General features: G+C 46.8%; 1 protein-coding gene across 2 annotated transcripts in view; it reads right to left on the bottom strand.

Annotated features, from left to right (window-relative positions):
- Positions 1–19,671, bottom strand: part of pamr1b (peptidase domain containing associated with muscle regeneration 1b) — a 105,345-nt gene extending 85,674 nt beyond the window's left edge. The window contains exons 1-2 of one of the 2 annotated variants that reach the window (XM_052029218.1): positions 19,525–19,671; positions 12,157–12,463 (exon numbers count right to left, since the gene is read on the bottom strand). The gene's annotated coding sequence lies outside the window, so the exon portion shown is untranslated. The remainder of the gene's footprint in view (positions 1–12,156; positions 12,464–19,524) is intronic. The other variant, XM_052029219.1, reaches the window with a different exon arrangement.
- Between the last annotated feature and the right edge of the window lie 3,742 nt (positions 19,672–23,413).

The raw sequence follows: 23,413 nt of genomic DNA, 5'->3' as shown, positions 1-23,413 counted from the left end.
TGAGACCTTATAGCCCATTTTGCCCATCCAGTAGAAGCATAGACCTCACCATCCTCCCACCTTCCATCCACCGGTCCATAGCCCTTAGGTCACATCCACACACTGTTTCAATGTGATGAGTGATTCTGCCCTTGGCACACCGCCCCCACCCCCCCCCCCCCACCGGCAGTGAGTTCCTGACCCCCCAGCACCCTCTGGGGTGACGACCTTTGTCCTCATTTCCCATTTCATCCTTCTATCAATTACCCCAACACCCTATTGCTCCACACCACTGGATTTTGACCCCTCTTCAGTGGGGAAAAGGTCCTTCCTATTTACGCCCTGAGGACCCCGCATAATTCCATCCACTTCAACTAATTCTCCCTTCTGTCTTCCCTGTTGCTGAGAAACCAGCCACCTTCCACAACCTTCCCACGTAGCTCCAAGGCTCCAGTCCCGGTAATATCCATGGTACCCTCTCCCAAATCATCACACCTTTCCGGTAATGTGGTGACCAGAGGTGTACCCAGTCCTCAGGCTGTGGCCAAACTATTATTGCATGCAATTCTTGCATAGTCTCACTGGTCTTATATCCGATGCATTGGCTAATAAAAGTTTTTTAACTACTTTATTGACCCATCCTGCTATTTTTAAGGGTCTCTAGGCATATCTTCAAAGACCCTTTATTCCTCCCAGTATCCTCCCAGTTATTCCCTTGCCTTGTCTTGCCCTCTTGCACATCCTCACCTTCACACTTCTCTGGATTAAATTGCATTTGCCACTTCCCTGCCCAACTGGCAGTCTATCAGTGTCTTCTTGCAGTGTAAAACTTTCCTCTTCACTGTCAACTACACAGCCAATTTTTATATCATCTTCAAACCCCTTTATCATGCCCATTATATTTCAGTGTAAATCATTAATAATATTACAAAAAGCAAAGCACTGAGCATTTAGCCATGTACAACCACACTACTAAAGCCCACCAGTCACAAAAACACCCATCAACCATTACTAGCTGTTGCTTCCAGTCACTGAGCCGGTTTTGGATCTAATTTCCCGCACTCTCTTGGCTCCCAAGGGATTTTGCCTTCTGAGCAGGCTGGCGTGTGGGATCCCGCCAGAAGTCTTGTTAAAATCCATGTAGACGGCATCAAATGCACTGCCCTCATCAATCCTCCTTGTTGCCTCCTCAAAAAATTCATTTGTTCTTTAGGCAAGACACTACCTTAACAAATCCATGATAACATGAGTTTAGGGAGATGGGTAGCCATTTAAAGAGTACAGCCTCAAAGGTTATAATCTCTGGATTGCTTCCGGTGGAATTGGTATTGGTTTATTATTGTCACATGTACCAAGGTACAGTGAAAAGCTTGTCTTGCGTACTGTTCATACAGATCGATTCATTACACAGTGCATTGAGGTAGTACAAGGGAAAACGATACAGAACGCAGAGTAAAGTGTTACAGTTACAGAGGAAGTGCAGTGCAAGCAGACAATACGGTGCAAGGTCATAACAAGGTAGATTGTGAAGTCAAGAGTCCATCTTATCGTACTAGGGAACTGTTCAATAGTCTTATAACAGCTGTCCTTGAGCCTGGTGGTATGTGCTTTCAGGCTTTTGTATCTTCTGCCCAACGGGAGAGGGGAAAGGAGAGAATGTCTGGGTTGGGTGGGTGCCATGAGCTTGTGGGTACAGGAACAGAAAGATAGATCAGATGAATGCATGGCTGAAGGGATGGTGCAGGAGGATGGGCTTTAGGTTCCTGGATCATTGTGACCATTTCTGAAGAAGATGGGATCTGTACAAGGGGGACAGGTGCACCTAAACCAGAATGGGACCAACATCCGAGTGGGGAGGTTTGCTCATGCTGTTGGGGAAGGTTTAAACTGAGCTGGCAGAGGAATGGGGCTCAGAGTAGGTGTTCAGATGGGGGTGTACCGTCACCTTGGGGAGAAATAGTGAATCCAGTAGGCAGAGCAGGCAGGTAAATGAATACAATGCCTCTCAAAACAAGCCCAGCCTGTCCAAGCTCTCCCCATAATTCAGGTCTCCAATCCAGGCAACATCCTGATGAATCTAATACACAACAGATATTTCTTGGATGATTCTATCAAGAAGAAATTGCTATTCCCTTCAACAGCTTCTGATAACTGCAACCAAAGGACAACTGGTGTCCCGCTACATACCAGAGATAATTACTGGATAACTGTAAGAAAACACTGTGATCAAATATCCATGCAAATGCATCTGAGAGACAGCATCCAACCAGCAAACGCTGGATAACTGCACACAACCTGTTATAATGGCACTCAGTGGTTAACTGAGTAAATCAGAACAGGCAATTACTTAACTAATGAGTGACTGGATCCCTGCACGAAATGGTAATTACTGGATAATGCTTCACTAAATCCAGTGATTGAAATGACGAAAAAAATGTTGGATAATTGAAAAGAACAGCAATCTCTGGATAACTGAGTGTGACAGGAAACTGCTCAGTCCTTGCGGCTGAAATTTCAGTGGAAAGTACTGTACTCACCACTGGAAACGTCACCCAGTTGAGCCAACCCATCTGTAGCTAATAAGCCAAGTCTATACCTTCACAACACTGCCGCCCTAAGGTGTGGGTGGGAACTGCAGCTCCTGATGGAGAGACACAGGAAACTTTAACCTAACACTACCATCAGAACACTGTAGGAACAGGTGCAAAACCGGTTACACACCACATCCAATTTGACGTCCTTGGCACTTTACTCAATTTTGGAGTCAATGGACAATAATAATTTGTTTGCCCGTCCAGAAATTTGTTTGCCAACCCAGAACACATTGAGGCAAGTTTCCCCTTCAGCCTGCTCTGTTCTTGAACCACATTATGGCCAGTCCTATACTACAGTTGATCTGCACATTTTTGTCTGCTTATGATATCTTTACCCAACAAAAACTCCACAAGACTCCAGCCTTGCAATATCCAGAACCCACAGATATTTAGGAGAGAAAACTGCACCTCACATTCTGCCTGGAGTTGTCTACACGCAACGGCTAATGAACATTGAATGCTCCATTTCAGGTAACCTGCACCCCCCCCCCCCCGTCACTTTCCCTCTCCTTCTGGTCTACCCAAGTCCTCACACACCCTTCTTTCCACCCACACCCTGCCCCAAGCCCCCTATCAGTTCCCTTCCTCTCCCCCACCCACTCCATTTGCCCACCACCCACACACTCCTCCCACAGGGTCTTGTTCCCCCCCGCAGCCCCCCCCCCCACCGTATTGTGGAGGGTCGTGGCTGTCACGTGACAGCAACGCCCCGAAGTGTTCAGAAGACACACCACTGCAAATCAAGGTTTGGCCCCACCCCACCCCACCCCACCCCACCCCTCAGCACACACCTGACCATTGGCCTTTGTAAATTACCTGGGCTGGACCCCCCCCCAGCCCTCCAGCACTATAAAGTGGCGCCACATGTGCTCGGTTTCTTTCTCTTGGCCATCTTGCTTCACTCCAGGCCGATTGCCGTGGGAAACGACGCCGGAGAAATCATTGGTGAGGCGTGCACTGTTTAAGGGCTGGGAGCATTTTAGTTAGTGTCCCTAGTAGCATAGAGCCGGTACCTGTACTGAGTCAAGGGGTGTCGGGTTATCGTATTGTTTTTCCTTGATTGTGTGGTGCCTAGTTTCGTTGTGTGTGTGTGTGTGGTGTGTGTGTGTGTGTGTGTGTGTGTGTGTGTGTGTGTTTTATCCCTGGTGCGATTTTCCCACACTCCCTATAAACTGTGTTTGTGTGCGTGTGTGTGTGCGCGTGTGCGTGTGTGTGTGCGCGTGTGCGTGTGTGTGTGTGTGTGCGCGCGTGCGTGTACGCGTGCGTGTGTGTGTGCATGTGTGCGCGCGTGTGTGCGTGTGTGCGCGCGTGTGTGCACGCGTGCATGCACGTGTGCATGCGTGCGTGTGTGCGTGCGCGTGTGTGTGCGTGTGTGTGTGCGTGTGTGCGCGCGCGTGTGTGCGCGCACGTGTGCGTGTGCGCGTGTGTGCGTGCGTGTGTGTGCGTGTGTGTTATTCCCGTTACCATTTTCCCACGCTCGTCTTTTGTAAATAAATCATTTCCCACCAGACTCTGTTCAGAGTCCTTGCTTTTGAGACCCCAAATCTGTTTCCTCACTCACAACACCAAAACCCCCCCCCCCCCCCCCACTGTTCCCATCTGCCCTCCCCACTTCCCTCATTTGGTGCCTCTTCACCTTCCCTCTCCTATCAGATTCCCATCATCTGCAGCCCTTTGTTGCCTCCACCTGTCACCTCCCAGCCTCTTCCCCTCGCTACCTCCACCCTTCCCTCCCCCACCTGGCCCCATCTGCCCATCAACAACTCCTCACGCGGATCCACCTATCGCCTACCATCCCCTCCCTCACCCCTCCCTCTCACCCCTTTATACCGGCTGTCTCCCCTTTACGCTCTCAGTCCTGATGCAGGGTCTCGACGCAAAACATCGACTATTCCATTGCCTCCACGGATGCTGCCTGACCCACTGAGTCCCTCCAGCATCATCGTGTCTTTCATCATGGAAACAAGGTGATTTGGCCCAACTCATCCATCCCGACCATAGGTGCCAACCTAAGCTAGTCCCATTTGTCCTATTTGGTCCATAACCCTCGAAACCTTTCCTATCCACGTACTTACCCAAATGTCTTTTAAATGTTGTTATTGTTCCTGCCTCAACTACTTTCTCTGGCAGCTCGTTCCACATACGCACCACGTTGCCCCTCAGGTCCCCTTTAAATATTTCCCCTCTCACCTTAAACCTGCGCCCTCTATTTTTTGATTCCCTTACCCTGGGAAAAAGGACTGAGTGCATTCACCCTATCTATGCCCCTCATGATTTTATACATCTCTATAAGGTCACCCCTCAGTCTCCTATGCTCCAAGGACTAAAGTCCTAATCTGTCCAACCTCTCCCTCAACTCAGTTCCTCGTGTCCTGACAAATTTCACATAAATGTTCTTTGCACTCTTTCCAGCTTAATGATGTCCTTCCTGTAACAGGTATTGGTCTTGGTATTGGTATTGGTTTAGGATTGTCACTTGTACCGAGGTACAGTGAAAAACTTGTCTTGCATACTGATCGTACAGGTCAAGTCATAACACAGTGCAGTTACATTGAGTTAGTACAGAGTGCATTGAGGTAGGACAGGTAAAAACAATAACACTACGGAGTAAAGTGTCACAGCTACAAAGAAAGTGCAGTGCAATAAGGTGCAAGGTCACAATAAGGTAGATCGTGAGGTCATAGTTCATCTCATCATATAAGGGAACCGTTCAATAGTCTTATCACAGTGGGGTAGAAGCTGTCCTTAAGTCTGGTGGTACGTGCCCTCAAGCTCCTGTATCTTCTACCCAATGGAAGAGGAGAGAAGAGAGAATGACCCAGGTGGGTGGGGTCTTTGATTACGCTGGCTGCTGCACCAAGGAGGGGAGGCTGGTTTCTGTAACGCACTGGGCTGTGTCCACAACTCTCTGCAGTTTCTTGCGGTCCTGGGCAGAGCAGTTGCCGTACCAAGCCGTGATGCATCCAGATAAGTTGCTTTCTATAGTGCATTGATAAAAGTTGGTGAGTGTGGGCGACCAAAACTGTGCACAATGCTCCAGGTGCAGCCTCACCAAAGTCTTGTACAACTTTGTTTGAGGGACTTTGTGACGGATCCTCAGCACGGGAGGGGAAAATATCAGTAGACAGACGTCCAATGGCAGCGTCCATCTCTCCAAAGCAGCCAACAACTAGATGGCAATGAGGGTCCATCACACTTCCTGGAAACCACCAGTGCTCCCTCTAGACCCCTACATCTCCCTCTTCCTCCACCCTTCTCCTGCTTCCTCCTCTTCCCGTCCTCAACAGCAGCATGGCCGACGCTGCCGACAGCTTCCTGGTGAAGTGGCCGGACTGCGGAGCGAGCAGCAAGTCGGCACGAGTCATTAGCCCTCCTCACCTTCCTGCTCCTTCTCTCCATCTCCCCTCCATCAGCTGGGCTGCTTGGCCATCCCTCATCTCCTCCTTCAGACCAAGGGGAATACTGAGAAAGATGCCCATTGTCAAGCTCTGTCCGGTAAGGAACAGAGCCGGCACACCTCTATAGGTGATGTCCTCTGGGAATTATAGACATGAGAAGATGATCCCAGAAAATTAAACAACCCAATATGGAACGTCATCGTTAGACATAATGTCGTCAATCTCCAGCAGCAGTGAATGGTGAAAACCAAGCATACAAGATTCTGACAGAAGGTCTCCAATCTTAAACACTAACTCTGTTTCTCTTCCTGTAGGCACTGCCCGACCTGCTGAGTATTTCCAGCATTTTCTGATTTTGTTTTGGGTTTCCAGCATCTGCAGTTTTGTTTTTGATTTTCGCATGGCTCCGCCTCACTCCTGTTGTTCCTATTTGCCCGGCCATTGTCAGTCAACGACATGGCTTTGTCATCTTTCATGAGCACCAGGGCTCACGTCATTAGTTAGGCACAAAGTCGCGAAGTCAGAAACAATCCCGCTGGGAACAAGCCCTTCAACCAATCAAGTTAGCCACACACCCTCCCCCATTTTCACACCAATCCTACTCTAACCCATTTTATTCTCCCCACATTCCAAGCTGCCGCCCCCCCCCCCAAATTCTACGCCTCATCTACACACTAGGGGGTAAGTTACAGTGGTCAGTTAACCTACTGCCCCGCACGTCTTTGGGACATGGGAGGAAACCAGAGCACCCGGGGGAAACCCACACAGTCTCAGGGAGGCCGTGCAAACTCCACACAGACAGTGCCGGAGGTCAGGATCGAAGCTGGGTTAATGGAGCTTTAATCTTCCTTGGACTAACCAGCCCTAGCACCACTTCAGGACTTTGGATTTATTCATTTCTCGGGATCTGTAGTTCACTGGCAAGGACAGCATTTATTACCCATCCCTATTGGCTTTTGAACCCTATAGGTCCTTGAACCAAGAGGCTTGCTAGACCATTTCAGAGGACATTTAAGTGTCAATCACACTGGTGGGTTTGGAGACACATTTAGGCCGCAGTGGGTAAGGACAGTTGATTCCCTCTCTCGGCAGACGTTAGTGAACCAGACGAGTTTTTAGAATAGTCCAGTATCTTTGTGATTATTATTGATAACTATTTTTTTAAAAGATTTCAGATTATCAACTGAATTTAAATTCCATCACCGCTGTGGTGGGATTTGAACTCAGCTCTCTGGATACTTAGTTCCAGACCTGTGGGTTACAGGCCCAGCAATTTATCTGCTGCACCACAATCACGCACATTGGTATTGGTATTGGTTTATTATTGTCACCTGTACCGAGGCACAGTGAACTGTACATGAGGTACAGTGTACAGTCCACCCCCACTGAGGAATTTGTCACTCCCACCTCAGCCCTTGATCCTATCTATCCTTCTCTCCCAATAGACTTTGTTCCATTAATTTTATCACCCGTTCCCTTGGAGTGGGGTGGAAGCAAAAACATCAATGGACTGAGCCCATGCTGGGTAGTGTGACAACCCCCCCCCCCCCCCACCCTCTCCCAAGAACTTTAGCTTTATTGGTTCAGTTGTAACAGCGCAGTTTGAGTACCACTCAATGAAAAGACCTGATCTGTAATTGGTGCAGTCTGCAGCAGTATTGACTAAGCAACAGTAAGAGACTCTGCTGGGACTGAAGTCTACCTGTCAGCAATAAGACTGCCCATTCACTGAACCGTAGAATTGTAGTACTAGCTGAGGCCTAATCAATGTTTTACTAAGTCTTAATATGACTTCCTTGTATTCACGTTTCATGCCTGAGTTAGTAAACGAAAGGATTTTGTGCATTGTCAACTTATACTACCACCTTCAAGAATCTCTGCTTTCACGCCTTTTGTATTATTTTCAATGATAAATGTCCTCAGATGATATAACTTAACCAGAATCACCTCCTGAGAGACAGTGCAGCTGAATTATGACAGGACATACGGGCAGCAGCACAGTGGCGCAGCGAGTAGAGCCACTGTCCCACAGCGCCGGAGACCTGGGTTCAATCCTGATCACGGGTGCTGTCTGTGTGGAGTTTGCACGTATGTTCTCCCTGCGACTTCAGGGTAATCCTGCTTCCTTCCCACATCCCAAGGACATGAAGATTGGGAGGTTAATTAGCCCTTGTTACTTGTTCCTAGTGTATAGGTGAGTGGTAGAATCTGGGGGGCATTCATGAGAACGTGGGGAGAACAAAAAGGGGTTAGTGTAGGATTAGTATAAAGGATGGTCAGCACCGACTTGGTGGGCCAAAGGTCCTGTTTCCGTGCTGTATCTCTTATGACTCTAAGACATTCATTTGTTTGGGGTTGCTTGTCTGTGTTGTAAGGCACAGCACAGAATGACGGCTCAGGAAACTGAGTTCGACCCTTGGTTTATAATCTGGATCTGAATTGAAATCTCCACCCAATACATACTGTACCTGCTCAACTGCTCACTGAGTTCACAAGATCACAAGACAAGGGAGCAGAAGCAGGCCATTCAGCCCATCGAGTCTGCTCCAAGGAAAAGGGAAAAAATGAGAAATGAGAAATAGGGGGGGAGGAAGAAGAAGGAAAAAAAACAATTCTAATCCCAATTTCCAGCCTTATCCCCATATCCCTTGATACCCCAACTACTTAGATATCTATCTATCTCTTCCTTGAACACCCCCACTGATCTGGCCTCCACTGCTGTACGTGGCAAGGAATTCCACAATTTAACCACCCTCTGGCTAAAGAAATTTCTCCTCATCTCTGTTTTGAAACTGTACCCTCTAATTCTAAGATTGTGCCCTCTGGTCCTGGACTCACCCACCAAGGGAAACAGCCTAGCCACATCTACTCTGTCCAGTCCTTTCAACATTTTAAATGTCGCTATGAGGTCCCCTCTCATTCTTCTGTACTCCAGTGAGTACAGTCCAAGAGCCGACAAACGCTCATCATACGTAAGCCCTTTCATTCCAGGAATCATCCTCGTAAATCTCCTCTGAACCCCCTCCAACATCAGCACATCCTTCCTAAGATATGGGGCCCAAAACTGCGCACAGTATTCCAAATGAGGCCTCACTAGTGCCCCGTAGAGCCTCATCAACACTTCCTTACTTTTATACACTATACCTCTCGAAATGAATGCCAACATAGCATTCGCTTTCTTTACCACCGATCCGACCTGGTGGTTAACCTTTAAGGTATCCTGCACGAGTACCCCCGAGTCCCTTTGTACTTCTGTACTTTGAATTTTCTCTCCTTCTAGATAATAATCTGCCCGTTTATTTCTGTTTCCAAAGTGTACAACTGCACATTCCTCAACATTGAATCTCATCTGCCATTTCCTTGCCCATTCTCCTAAACTGTCTAGGTCCCTCTGCAACCTTCCTATCTCTTCAATACTCCCTACTCCTCCACCTATCTTGGTGTCATCCGCAAACTTAGCCACAAAACCATGTACTCCATCATCCAAATCGTAAAAAGGAGCGGCCCCAACACCGACCCCTGCAGAACACCACTAGTAACCGGTAGCCAACCAGAACAAGATCTTTTTATTTCCACCCTTTGCTTCCTGCCAACCAGCCAATGCTCCACCCATTCTGTTATCCTACCTGTAATTCCATGACCTCTCATCTTATTAATCAGTCTCTCATGAGGCACCTTGTCGAAGGCCTTTTGAAAGTCTAAATACACAACATCTACCGCCTCTCTCTTATCCACCCTACCTGTGATTTCTTCAAAAAACTCCAATAGGTTGGTCAGGCAGGATCTTCCCTTCACAAAACCACGTTGGCTAGGACCTATCTTGCCTTGCACCTCTAGGTATTCCGTAACCCCATCCTTGAGGATAGATTCCAATAACTTTCCCACCACTGACGTCAGACTAATAGGTCTGTAATTTCCTTTATGCTGCCTCCCACCTTTCTTATACAGCGGAACTACATTTGCGACCCTCCAGTCCTCTGGAAACATGCCAGAATCTATCGATTCCTGGAAAATTATCACCAATGCCTCTGCTATCTTTAAAGCCACCTCCTTCAGAACCCGGGGATGCACCTCATCCGGTCCAGGAGACTTATCAGTCTTTAGCCCATTTAGTTTTCCTAGCACCTCCTCTCTAGTAATCTTAACTGAACTCAGTTCCATTTCGTGAGACTCCTGACTAACCGGCACATTGCTGATGTCCTCCACGGTGAAGACCGATGCAAAATACTCATTCAGTTCCTCTGCCATCTCTTTATCGTCCATTATAATATCTCCTGCACCGTTATCAATTGGTCCTATATCAACCCATGTCTGTCTTTTACTCCTTATATATTTTAAAAAACTCTTAGTATCCTTTCGAATGATATCCGCCAACTTCCTTTCATAATTCATCTTTTCTTTCCTAATGACCTTCTTAGTTTCTCTCTGCAGGTTTTTAAAAGTTTCCCAGTCTTCTGTTTTCCCTCTAATTTTTGCTTCTTTGTACGTCGTCCCTTTTGCTTTTATTTTAGCTTTCACCTCTCTCGTTATCCACATTTGTGCCTTTTTTCCATTCAAAACCTTTTTTCTTGGAATATATCTGTCCTGCATTTTCCTTATTTCCTGTAGAAATTCCTTCCATTTCTCCTCTGCCATCCCTCCAGCTAGCTTACTCTTCCAATCAATTTGGGCCAACTCTTCTCTCATCCCATTGTAATTTCCTTTGTTCCACTGAAATATCGATACACCAGTTATCAGCTTCTCCTTCTCAAACTCGAAACTGAACTCAATCATATTGTGATCACTAGTTCCCAGTGGTTCCTTTACCTTTAGTTCCCTAATCACCCCTGGTTCATTACACAGCACCCAATCCAAAACAGCCAATCCCCTGGTGGGCTCATCAACAAGTTGCTCCAAAAAAACCGTCCCATAGACATTCCACAAACTCAGTCTCCTGAGTTCTACTGCCTTGCTGGATTTCCCAGTCCACCTTCATGTTAAAATCCCCCATAATTATCTTCACATTGTCACTCTGGCATGCTTTTTCTATCTCAAACTGCAACTTATCGTCCACTTCCTGACTGCTATTTGGGGGCCTATACATAACTGCTATTGTCCTTTTACCCTTGCTATTTCTGAGCTCCACCCATAAGGATTCTACCTCTTCTGACCCAATGTCCTTCCTTTCTATTGATTTTATATCACTACTAACCTTGTTTGCTCATTCCCTAATACACAAGGCTCTCCATTCTCTCACTACCCACAATGGGGATACTGTATCCTCCAGTCAATGGTCACTGCACAGGACCAGACAAGGACCACAATAAAAACTGTTATCATTATCCTCTCGTCTATAGAGCCCACCTGACCAACACCCCATACACCACCTTAAACATTCACTGCTGCCATTACCAACTCACTGATGGTGTCTACAAAATGTTGGAGGTCAAGGTCTCCTCAACAGCACCTCCCAGTTCACTGCTCTCCCAGATGACACAGTGTGCAAGGACAGGGCAACACAATGAGCTCCAAGTTAGCCTGTTGGTCACAGATCATCCGGAAATGTGCCACCATTCCTTCATCATACCTGGGATAAAATCCTGGAATACCCTACCTATCACCTGCAGTGGTTCATGAAGATGAACTTCACAAGGACAGTTATGGATAAGCATAAATACTGCTCCTGCTGACAATCCCCACATTCTGTGAATAAACAGACCATAGAACCATAGAACACTACAGCATAGAAAACAGGCCATTTGGCCCTTCTAGTCTGTGCGGAAACTTTATTTTGCTAGTCCCATTGACCTGCACCCAGTCCATAACCCTCCAGACCTCTCCCGTCCATGTATCTATCCAATTTATTCTTAAAACTTAAGAGTGAACCTGCATTTACTACGTCAGATGGCAGCTCATTCCACACTCCCACCACTCTCTGAGTGAAGAAGTTCCCCCTAATGTTCCCCCTAAACCTTTCCCCTTTCACCCTAAAGCATGTCCTCTCGTACTTATCTCTCCTAATCTAGGTGGAAAGAGCCTACTTGCATCTACTCTGTTGATACCCCTCATAATTTTGTAAACCTCTATCAAAGCTCCTCTCATTCTTCATTCAGACAAAGAGGTTGAACCTGGAGTCACTGGGTAACCAGTCTGTGATAATCTGGTTGAACAATGTAAAACATCTCTAACGATTGAGAGTGGTTTACCTGTACTCCAGGTCTGTGGATTCTGAGGTAGCTGGTGAGGTCAATGTAGGAGCTGCAGACTTTTTCCACGGGGACAGGAAGCGGCTGACATGGCAGATTGTTTTATGAGATGGCCAGCTCCTTTCATCACTTATTCCAGAGCTTCTGGGTGCTCCTGAGGCATCGACTCAAGTGTCACAACACCATTCGGAATGCTCGTTCTCCACTACAAGAGGTCATGAACCACGGACTCCCGTGAGCCAGTTGGGATGCCACACATTTTCCAAGGAGGTTTTGAGAATATCCTTGAAGCATTTCCTCTGTCCACCTGGTAATCATTCCCCAAGATGGAACTCATTAAAGAGAGCTTGATACGGGAGCCTGGTGTCAGGCATGTAAACAATGTGATCTAAGATAAGATAAGATTTCTTTATTAGTCACATGTACATCGAAACACACAGTGAAATGCTTCTTTTGCATAGAGTGTTCTGGGGGCAGCCCGCAAGTGTCACCACGCTTCCGGCGCCAACATAGCATGCCCACAACTTCCTAACCTGTACGTCTTTGGGATGTGGGAGGAAACCGGAGCACCTGGAGGAAACCCATGCAATCATAGGGAGAACATACAAACTCCTTACAGTCAATGGCCGGAATTGAACCCGGATCGCTGGCGCTGTAATAGCATTACACTAACCGCTACACTACCGTGCCTGCCCAATGGATTTGTAATTAGGGCCTCAGTACTGGGAATTCCAGCATCTACAGTCTCTTGTGCCTCAACACTGGGGAGAAGATCCTGATGTTGGTTCACTTATCCTTCCTGTGGATTTGGAGGATTCTGTACATATGGTGATATCTCTCCCAGTGCTCGGAGATGCAGATCTCGAAAGTGTACAGGGCAGGGATCACTGCTGCCTGGTAGACTATAAGCTATGTGTCAAGTTTGATGTCTTCATCTTCAAACACTCATTTCCTCAGATGGCCAAAGGCTGTGCTGATGCACGAAAGGCACTGGTGTGAGAGGTTTGGGAAGTGGTGCACTTTTTCCAGGGTCTCGTCCTGAATCTTTATTGCTGGAGGGCATTGTTGTACAGCGAGGGTGAGTTAATAGAGGATCTTGGTCTTGCAGATGTGGAGTGTAAGGCTCATCCTCTTGCACACTTCAGTGAACTTTGACAATGGCCTCAAAATCCATTCGTCCCTCCCCACTGTTAACCCCCCGGCACATGACTGCAACCGCACCACGTGCTACACCTGTCCCTACACCTCCTCCCTCACCACCATTCAGGGTCCCAGACAATCCTTCCAGGTGAGGCAGTGCTTCACCCGTGAGTCCAAGGGTGTCATTTATTGCATCCGGTGCTCCCGGTGCAGCCTCCTGTACATTGATGAGACCCGACACAGATTGGGTGACCACTTCGCTGAGCATCTTCGCTCCGTCCGCTGTAACAGCCAAGACCTCCCGGTGGCCGCCCACTTCAATTCCACATCCCACTCCCATACTGACATGTCTATCTACGGCCTCCTCTACTGCCACGTTGAGGCCAGATGCAGGTTGGAAGAATAACACCTCATATTCCGCCTTGGGAGTCTCCAACCTGATGGCCTCAACGGTGTGATGTTTGCTCATACCTTTGCTCATTGTGGCCAAAAGGTTCTATTTTAACTTCGTCAGTCCACAGGACTTGTTTCCAAAATGCATCAGGCTTGTTTAGATGTTCCTTTGCAAACTTCTGATGCTGAATTTTGTGGTGAGGATGCAGGAAAGTTTGAAGAAAAAAGGGTGCAGAATTTCATGAAAAGAACACCTCTCCAACTGTTAAGCACGGGGGTGGATCGATCATGTTGTGGGCTTGTGTTGCAGCCAGTGGCACGGGGAACATTTTACTGGTAGAGGGAAGAATGAATTCAATTAAATACCACCAAATTCTGGAAGCAAACATCACACCGTCTGTAAAAAAGCTGAAGATGAAAAGAGGATGGCTTCTACAACAGGATAACGATCCTAAACACACCATAAAATCCACAATGGACTACCTCAAGAGGCACAAGCTGAAGGTTTTGCCATGGCCCTCACAGTCCCCTGACCTAAACATCATCGAAAATCTGTGGATAGACCTCAAAAGAGCAGTGCATGCAAGACGGCCCAAGAATCTCACAGAACTAGAAGCCTTTTGCAAGGAAAAATGGGTGAAAATCCCCCAAACAAGAATTGAAAGACTCTCAGCTGGCTACAGAAAGCATTTACAAGCTGTCATACTTGCCAAAGGGGGAGTTACTAAGTACTGACCATGCAGGGTGCCCAAACTTTTGCTTTGGGCCCTTTTCCTTTTTTGTTATTTTGAAACTGTAAAAGATGGAAATAAAAAAGTAATCTTGCTTAAAATATTAAAGAAATGTGTCATCTTTAACTTTATGCCTTTTGGAAATCAGGTCATCTTTTACTCACTTAGCTATTCACAGCAACAGAAATTTTGACCAGGAGGGGGGTGCCCAAACTTTTGCATGCCACTGTAGATAGGGTGGACAAGCAATATCTTTTTCCCATTATTGAGCGATCCAATACCAGAGGGCATGCATTTAAGGTGAGAGGGGGTAGATTCAGAAGAGACGTGAGGGGTACTTTTTTTACTCAGAGAATGGTGGATGCATGGAATGCGTTGCCTGATAGGGTAGTGGAGGCAGATTCATTGGGGGCTTTTAAGAGGGGCTCGGATGGGCACATGAATGAGAGGAAAATAGAGGGACATGGGCATTCTGTAGGTGGGAGGGAATAGCTATGTCGGCACAACATTGTGGGCTGAAGGGCCTGTTCTGTGCTGTACTGTTCTATGTTCTATTAAAGCTTTAGGTATTACTCCTATTTAAATTATATAATTTGAAATATTTAAGTTTCATCAGCAGAGGGCAACAGATCTCACTTTACCAGCATGTTTGCATTGATCTGTCAGCTCCCTTGAGACCCCTGCCAATCAGGGCAACCATTGTGAGGACATATCTCCTCTTTTCAAGTTAACAATCCTTGAAAGCCAGTACAGTAATTAGAGGTACCTGATCCAAGGGACTTCTTCTGCTATTGTCTCCACAGATTGAAATATTATCTCTGATCAGACTCTGTACTTGGACTAGTTTTACAACTTTTGTTTTCTTGTAAGAAAGGGCACTTTTGCATTGGCATGTCATTAGTCTAGTTGACACCTTCCTGCCAAGTAGACCAGCAGACTATCTTCAGAACCACCTTCAACCCTCTTTTAGCCTGTCAAACTCAACAAGGCCAACATAGACTTCAGTCTTAAGTCCTAACAGAACCACCTTCTACCTTCTTTCAGCCTGTCCAGCTCAAGAAGGCCATTCCAGCTCTCAAAATCCCAGGAGAAGCACACCTCCAAACTGCAATGCAGAGGAAGAGTTCCTGAAAGCAGGAATACCAATCACTCCGCAACACTCAAAACAGAAGGAGGTCCCTTTGGCAAGGCAGAGGTCATTTGGGTTTGTGTTCTACCTGCAAGAACATCCATTGGGGGGAAGCTTACAAAAGGTGTCATCTCACAGCACAGCTGCTAATGATGGGCAGCTGGCTGGATGGAGTTCATACTGCGAGAATGTTTTGAGTGCATCTTCTCCTTCATAAATTGGGTTCCTTTCACTGCATCACTAACCAATCTCTCCTTGTAAGTAAAGCCCTCGTTTTCAGGCAACATCCTGACGAATCTCTTCGGCACTCTCTCTGTTGCGACCACGTCCTTCCTGTGGCAACCAATTCTTCAAGTGCAGCCTGACCAATGTTTTGTACAGCTGTAACGTGTATCCCAACTCTTATATTCAATGACTCGGCCTATGAAGGCAAGCATGCCGAATGCCTTCTTCACTACCCTAGCAATCGGTGTTGACATTTTCATGAGATGTGGACTTGTATGCCAAGGTCCCTCTGTACATCAACATGCCTGAGGTCCCTGCCATTTACTGTATATTGTCTGGCCTGCACTGCACTTTCTCTGTAACCGTTACAACTATATTCTGCATTCTGTTATTGCTTTTTCCCTTGATATACTTATAATTTAAAATGATCTGTCTGGATGGCATGCAAAACAAAGATTCCACTGTATCTCGGTATACGTGACAATATTAAACCAATTACTAATTACCCTTCATTTGGACTGAAGAGTAGAGGGGTCGGTATACGTGACAATATTAAACCAATTACTAATTACCCTTCATTTGGACTGAAAGAGTAGAGGGGAGATCACCATTATAAAGAGATGAGGGGAAGGGGCGGAGCAAGAGCTGGGAAGCGATAGGTGGATCCAGGTTGGTGGGGGGGGGGGGGGCGCGTGATAGGCAGATGGAAGGGTGCAAATAGCAACAGAGGAGATTCCCTCCACAGGATGCTGCCCGACCCACTGAGTTCCTCCAGCAGTTTGTTTTTTGGTCCGGATTCCAACAGCTGCAGTCGTTGATGTATCAGAATAGAGTGTCTATCTCGGGCAAACGTGCCATCATTGCAGGCCCTGTAAAAACAAGTAGTCCGTTTCTCAAACAGAAACTGACACTATCTCTGGGATCTCTGGTCCGTGGCTGTTGTTGGAATACTGGAATAATGTAGGCATTGATAGCACTTTGCAGACCATAGAACCATAGAACCATACAGCACAAAACAGGCCCTTCGGCCCACCGTGTCGTGCCGTCCATCAGACCACCCTCACACTACCTAACCCCTTCCTCCCGCATATCCCTCCATCTCACGTTCCTCCATATGCCTATCCAACAAGCTCTTGAACCTGTTCAATGTATCTGCCTCCACCACCACCCCAGGCAGTGCATTCCATGCACCAACCACTCTTTGGGTGAAAAACCTCCCTCTGACATCTCCCCTGAACCTCCCACCCATAACCTTAAAGCCATAACCTCTCGTCTTGAGCATTGGTGCCCTGGGAAGGAGGCGCTGACTGTCTACTCTTATCTATTCCTCTCAATATTTTATATACCTCTATCATGTCTCCTCTCATCCTCCTCCTTTCCAGTGAATAAAGCCCTAGCACCTTAAGCCTCTCCTCATATTCAATACCCTCCAATCCAGGCGGCATCCTGGTAAATCTCCTCTGCACCCTCTCCAATGCCTCCACATCCTTCCTATAATGAGGCGACCAGAGCTGAACACAGTACTCTAAGTGTGGCCTAACTAGAGTTTTGCAAAGCTGCATCATAACCTCGCGGCTCTTAAACTCAATCCCGCGACTTATGAAAGCCAACATCCCATTGGCCTTCTTAACTGCTCTTTCCACCTGTGAGGCAACTTTCAATGAACTGTGAATATGAACCCCCAGATCCCTCTGCTCCTCCATACTGCCAAGTACCTTGCCGTTTACCCTGTACTCTGCCCTGGAGTTTGTCCTTCCAAAGTGTACCACCTCACACTTCTCTGGATTGAACTCCAATGAACTCCATTGAACAGATCAAAGTTCAGCAGTCTTCAATCTCAGTGCAGCGTATTGGCCAGTGACAAACAAAATGCTGGAGGAACTCAGCAGGTCAGGCAGCATCTGTGGAGGGAGGTGGACGGTCAACGTTTCAGGTCAGGACAGTTGACGGTTCGACGGGTCAGCGGCGTGCTGCTCCAGATTCCAGCATCCACAGCCTCTCGTGTCTCCGTACTGGCCGGTGGTGCGTGTCCCACTGTCGTAGAGCTGGTGACTGATACACTGGATGGGTAGTGTAGCAGTTAGCGTGACGCTTTACAGTGCCAGCGACCCGGGTTCAATTCCGGCCACTGTCTGTAAGGAGTTTGTACGTTCTCCCCGTGTCCGCGTGGGTTTCCTCCGGGTGCTCCGGCTTCCTCCCACATTCCAAAGACGTACGGGTTAGGAAGCTACGTTGGCGCCGGAGAGGCGGCGACACTTGCGGACTGCCCCCCAGAACACTCGACGCAAAAGATGCATTTTACTGTGTGTTTCGATGTACATGTGACTGAAAGAAATCTTGTCTTAACTGGAGGAGTCAACAAACCTTTAGGATATGCTCTTTCTCTTTACTGAAGACTAACCAAAACCCGGGCCTACATCACACGTCGGATTTGGTTTCTAAGCTGCATTACATATTTGCATACAGGTGTACTGGTCTAGGCAGTATGTCGGGAAAAAATCGACTGCAGTATGATGCGTGTTTTGACTTGCAAGTTCCAACACTCCAGGCCCTCTCCCAGTGAGATCCATCTGCACTGCGGCATTCCTGTCATTGTTGCTGTGCTTCAGGCTCTCAAGCGCTCACCCATCCTCCTCCGTCAACTACTGAGGTCGTCGGAGTGTACTTCACCATTGGGGGAGATGTCTTACACCTTGGACCCACGAGACTCTGTGTGGACCTCTGACTCAGCCTATCAGAGCAAGGTAGTCTGACCGACTGCTCTCCTGCGCCTAGTGAGGAGTAGTTTAATGGCCTTGGCAGCATGTACAACACTATCCTTGCACAGCAGGTCAATGTCCTTCAGGCCGGAAGTCTGCCGTCCTTATCCAGTCTAGCTTACATGCAACTCCAGGCCCGCCGCTGTGGCTGACTATTAAATACCCTCTGATGGCCTGGGAAGCCACTCAAACCGAGGCAATTAGGGATGGGGAGAAAATGCTGGCCTTGCCAACACAACACGTGTCCTGAAGATATATAATTTATGTTAATTTAAGTTTATGTAATTTATGTTTGTCATGAATGTAATCGTACTGTGCTGCTGCTGCAAAAAGCTAATTTTCATGGCGTTTATACCCTGAGTATGTTAGTCCACGACAATAAACTTGAAACGTGAAGAAATAAATAAAGGACAAATGATATCATGATGGCATTTGGGAATCGCAGGCATGAACGTGGGCAAAATCTCTCTACTATTGGATCGAAAAGCGGCAGAGCAGTTAATTTAGTGCGGCTGGTTTTATCTCATTCCTGCAAAAACGTAAATAGGATTTGATGTTTAGTGCATCGCTTGGCTAGTTTTAAAGTGGTAATGCCAGCAGATCATCCTGTGCACTGTGCTAACATTGCATTTTCATTTAATTCTCTAATAATCCCCAGTAATCCACTGGAATGTATCTGAATATTGCATAATAACTAGATACGTTTTAAAAATATAAACTAAAGGATGGATAATATGGGACTGAAAGCCTTGATCTAGCTTAAAGCACAAATTGCATTCACTTCCTTTGTGCCACTGGCTGTGAGAATGTATGTTTTTATTTGCCAGCTGTTTTGCCTTATTTCATGTTTTTTTAGTCCTTATTTCATGTTTTTTTAGTCTTCAGATTCCAGGAAAGGAAGCTATTAAAATAAACCCCTGCATTGAGTAATTCTGGGAAGTGTTTATTTGTACATCCCACTCTGAAGGGGAAGTCAGCTGTCAGACCTTACCTGCGAAGTTGCAAAACAGGCCTTTGGTCAGCAGGCAGGGCTGCCCCCGACATCGCCGGCATGCACGAGGAGCGAATATGTGACCTCACCACGGGGTGCTGGTGATTGGCAAGTGGCATAGAGTTCACCAAGTGGTTATCCCGCAGCGTTCTCCCTGTTAAAGGAAACATAGACCCCCAGCCCTGAAGTAGGCAACAATGCTTTGTGGTCCCTTTTTCAAACTGCGGATAGCAACGCTGACTGAGGTAGAAGGGATCAGGCAACTGTTTGGACGTGCTCAACAGGTCAGACTTTCTCCAGTGGTTTCATGCAGAAAGAAGCAGGGTGGGGAGAATTTCAAGAACTGGCAGATTTGAAGTGGGGGGTCACCAGCCCTGAAGGTCTCGGGTGTTATAACCAGAAGACACCCTTTATTGCAACAATGCTGGACGAACTCAGCCAGTCAAGTGGAATCCACGGGAAGAGAAACCAGCTGACATTTCAGGCCGGGGACCCTACCTCAGAACTGGGGAAAGAGGGGAAGGGCGTCAGTTTTCAAAGCAGAGCCGGTGGGGAAGATCAAGGTGTAAGACAAAAGACTATGTGGAGATAGGATAAGATAAATTGGGTAATATGAAGCATGGAATACTGACAGTTCGCGAGGCATTTTATAGAAACAGGGTGAGGGAGGTACAGAAGCATGGTGGGAAACGATGAGACAGCAGTTTACCTGAAGTTGGAAAATTCCATGTTCATTTCAGAAGGTTGCAAAGGGCCTGGAGGGGAGGATGAGACATCGTTCAATGCGATGGATCTCGGTTTGAAGCAGCCACGATGCAAAATGGCCACATGGCAAGATTAAGGCTGATGGACTGAGGTACTGGACAGTGTGGAGGCATCAAGGAGAGATGGGCACATCCCTGTGGGCAGAGAGGAAAAGAATACAATGGAACGATTTTTAGAGGCCATTTCTGATTTGGCATCATTTCACAAAGTTGGTTGAGCTGCATCAATTGACCATTACAATCAGTAAAGATACGGAGCGTTTCATCCACTTGGAAGAAAATACTGTATAGTACTGAATATACTTTGTAAATAATTTACCACTTAAGACAAGCAACAAAAAGTGTAACTGTGTTGAAATACTCTGTAAACAGCATGAACACACAAGTCCCTGCCAAGATATAATGGGTAGATTACAGAGGGTTATATTGTGTAAAATATTATCTGCACCATTCTCTGGTGTTGAATGTAAAAGTTGATGATGCTCAAGATATGGTATCCCAGTGATCAAGATATGCTCATCATCTAATATTTCAGCCCACCCCGTGACAATTCTGCAGAGGTAAATAAGGTAAAGGTCAAGGGAGGACAGTGCTGCAAGCTGCCTTATTGAAGGATTGTAAAGAGAAAGAGAAGACAATCGTAATTGGATTCGTAATTGGCTGTGTGGGAGAAGACAGAGTGGTAGTGGATGATTGTTTCTCAGACTGGACGCCCGTGACTAGTGGTGTACCTCAGGGATCTGTGCTGGGACCATTGTTGTTTGTTGTCCATATCAATGATCTAGATGATAATGTGGTAAATTGGATCAGCAAGTTTGCTGATGGCAGTAAGATTAGAGACGTAGTGGACAGCGAGGAAGGATTTCAAAGCTTGCAGAGGGATCTGGACCAACTGGAAAAATGGGCCAGAAAATGGCAGATGGAATTTAATGCAGACGAGTGTGAGGTGTTGCATTTTGGAAGGACAAATCAAGGTAGGACATACACAGTAAATGGTAGAGCACTGAGGAGTGCGGAGGAGCAAAGGGATCTGGGAGTTCAGATACATAATTCCCTGAAAGTGGCGTCACAGGTAGGCAGGGTTGTAAAGAAGGCTTTTGACATCCTGGCATTCATAAATCAAAGTATTGAGTATAGGAGTTGGGATGTTAATGGTGAGGTTGTATAAGTCATTGGTGAGGCCAAATTTAGACTATTGTGTGCAGTTCTGGTCACCTAAATATAGGAAGGATATCAGTAAGATTGAAGAGTGCAGAGATTTACTAGAATTTTGCCAGGTCTTCAGGAGCTGAGTTACAGGGAAAGATTGAACAGGTTAGGACTTTATTCCTTCGAGCGTAGAAGAATGAGGGGAGATTTGATAGAGGCTTACAAAATTATGAGGGGTATCGACAGAATAAATGCGAGTAGGCTCTTTCCGCCTAGATTAGGAGAGATAAGTATGAGAGGACATGGCTTTAGGGTGAAAGGGGAAAGGTTTGGGGGAACATTAAGGGGAACTTCTTCACTCAGAGAGTGGTGGGAGTGTGGAATGAGCTGCCATCTGACGTGATAAATGTGGGCTCAATCTTAAGTTTTAAGAATATATTGGATAGATACATGGATGGGAGAGGTCTGGAGGGTTATGGACTGGGTGCAGGTCAAGGGGTCTAGCAGAATAAAGTTTCAGCACAGACTAGAAGGGCCGAATAGCCTGTTTTCTGTGCTGTATGGTTCTATGGTTCTATCACTGCATTAAGTGGAATTTCATTTTGCTTTACTTTGAGAGTCATAGTAGTCACAGAGTCATACAGCAGAGAAGTGGGCCCTTCAGCCCATCACATCCATACTGACACTTTTGCACATCTACACTAATCCCACTTGCCGGCATTAGATCCGTATCCATCTACGGCTTGCCTATGTAAGAGTCATCTAAATGCCTCTCAAACACAGTAATTGTATCTGATTTCACAACCTCCTCTGGGAGCATGTTTCAGATATAAGCCAGTCTCTAAAAACATTTATGCCTCAGATCCCTCTTAAAACTCCTTCCTCTCACCTTTAACCTATAGCAACACACACAAAATGCTGGAGGAACTCAGCAGGTCAGGCAGCATCTATGGAGGGAAATAAACAGTCGATGTTTCAGGGCGAGACTCTTCATCAGGACTAGATAGTTGGTGGGGGGGGGTGAAGAGGAGCACGAGTTGGCTGGTGATAGGTGAATCCAGATGAGGGGGAGAAGGTAGATGGGTGGGGGACGGTGGGGGGGGGGGGTAGTGGGAATGATGTGAGAAGTTGGGAGGTGATCGGTGGAAGAGGTAAAGGGTTGATCAAGATGGAATCTGATAGGAGAGGACAGTAGACCATGGAATAAAGGGAAGGAGGTGGGGAACCAGTGGGTGAGGGGCAGGTCATGAGGGCAGGGGAGGGGAAAAAGAAGGGGTAAAGGGGCCAGAGGGATAAGAAAGACTGAAGGGGGGGGGGGGGGAACAAAGGGAGTGTCTACAGGAAGTTAGAGAAATCAGGTTGGAGACTATCAAAATGGAATGTGAGGCGTTGTTCCTCTAATCTGGCCTCAACTTGGCAGTAGAGGAGACCTTAAAACTATGCCCTCTTGTTTTGGTTTGCTTAAGGTTTAAGGCAAAAGATTTAGACAAAGATGTCTCTCATAATCCTATATACTTCTATCAGCCCACTCCTCAGCTTCCCTCACTCTGGGGAAAACAATCCTGGCCGATCCAATCTCTCCCCATAACTGAAGTCCTCCAATGCAGCTTCCTGTCATGGAGTCATAGACGCACAGGATGTAAATTATGCCTGTGCCCGTCATCTATACTAATCCCATTTTCCAGCACTCAGCCCACATACTTCTATGCCTCGGTGATTCGAGTGCTCGGCTAAACTCTTCTTAAATGTGGTGAGACTCTCTGCCTCCACCACCCACTCAGGCAGTGCGTTCCAGATTCCAACCACCCTCTAGGTGGAAAAAAAATCTTCCTTAAATCGGGGCAAGTGATGTCTTACTAACGATTGAGTTTTTTTGAGGAGGTGACGAAGGTGATTGATGAGGGTAGAGCTGTGGATGTTGTCTCCATGGATTTTAGTGAGGTGTTTGACAAGGTCCCACATAGTAGGTTCATCCA

The sequence above is a fragment of the Pristis pectinata genome, chromosome 14, assembly GCF_009764475.1.
Source record: "Pristis pectinata isolate sPriPec2 chromosome 14, sPriPec2.1.pri, whole genome shotgun sequence".
NCBI classification, from domain to species: domain Eukaryota; kingdom Metazoa; phylum Chordata; class Chondrichthyes; order Rhinopristiformes; family Pristidae; genus Pristis; species Pristis pectinata.
This window is presented reverse-complemented; position numbering and strand designations above follow the sequence as displayed.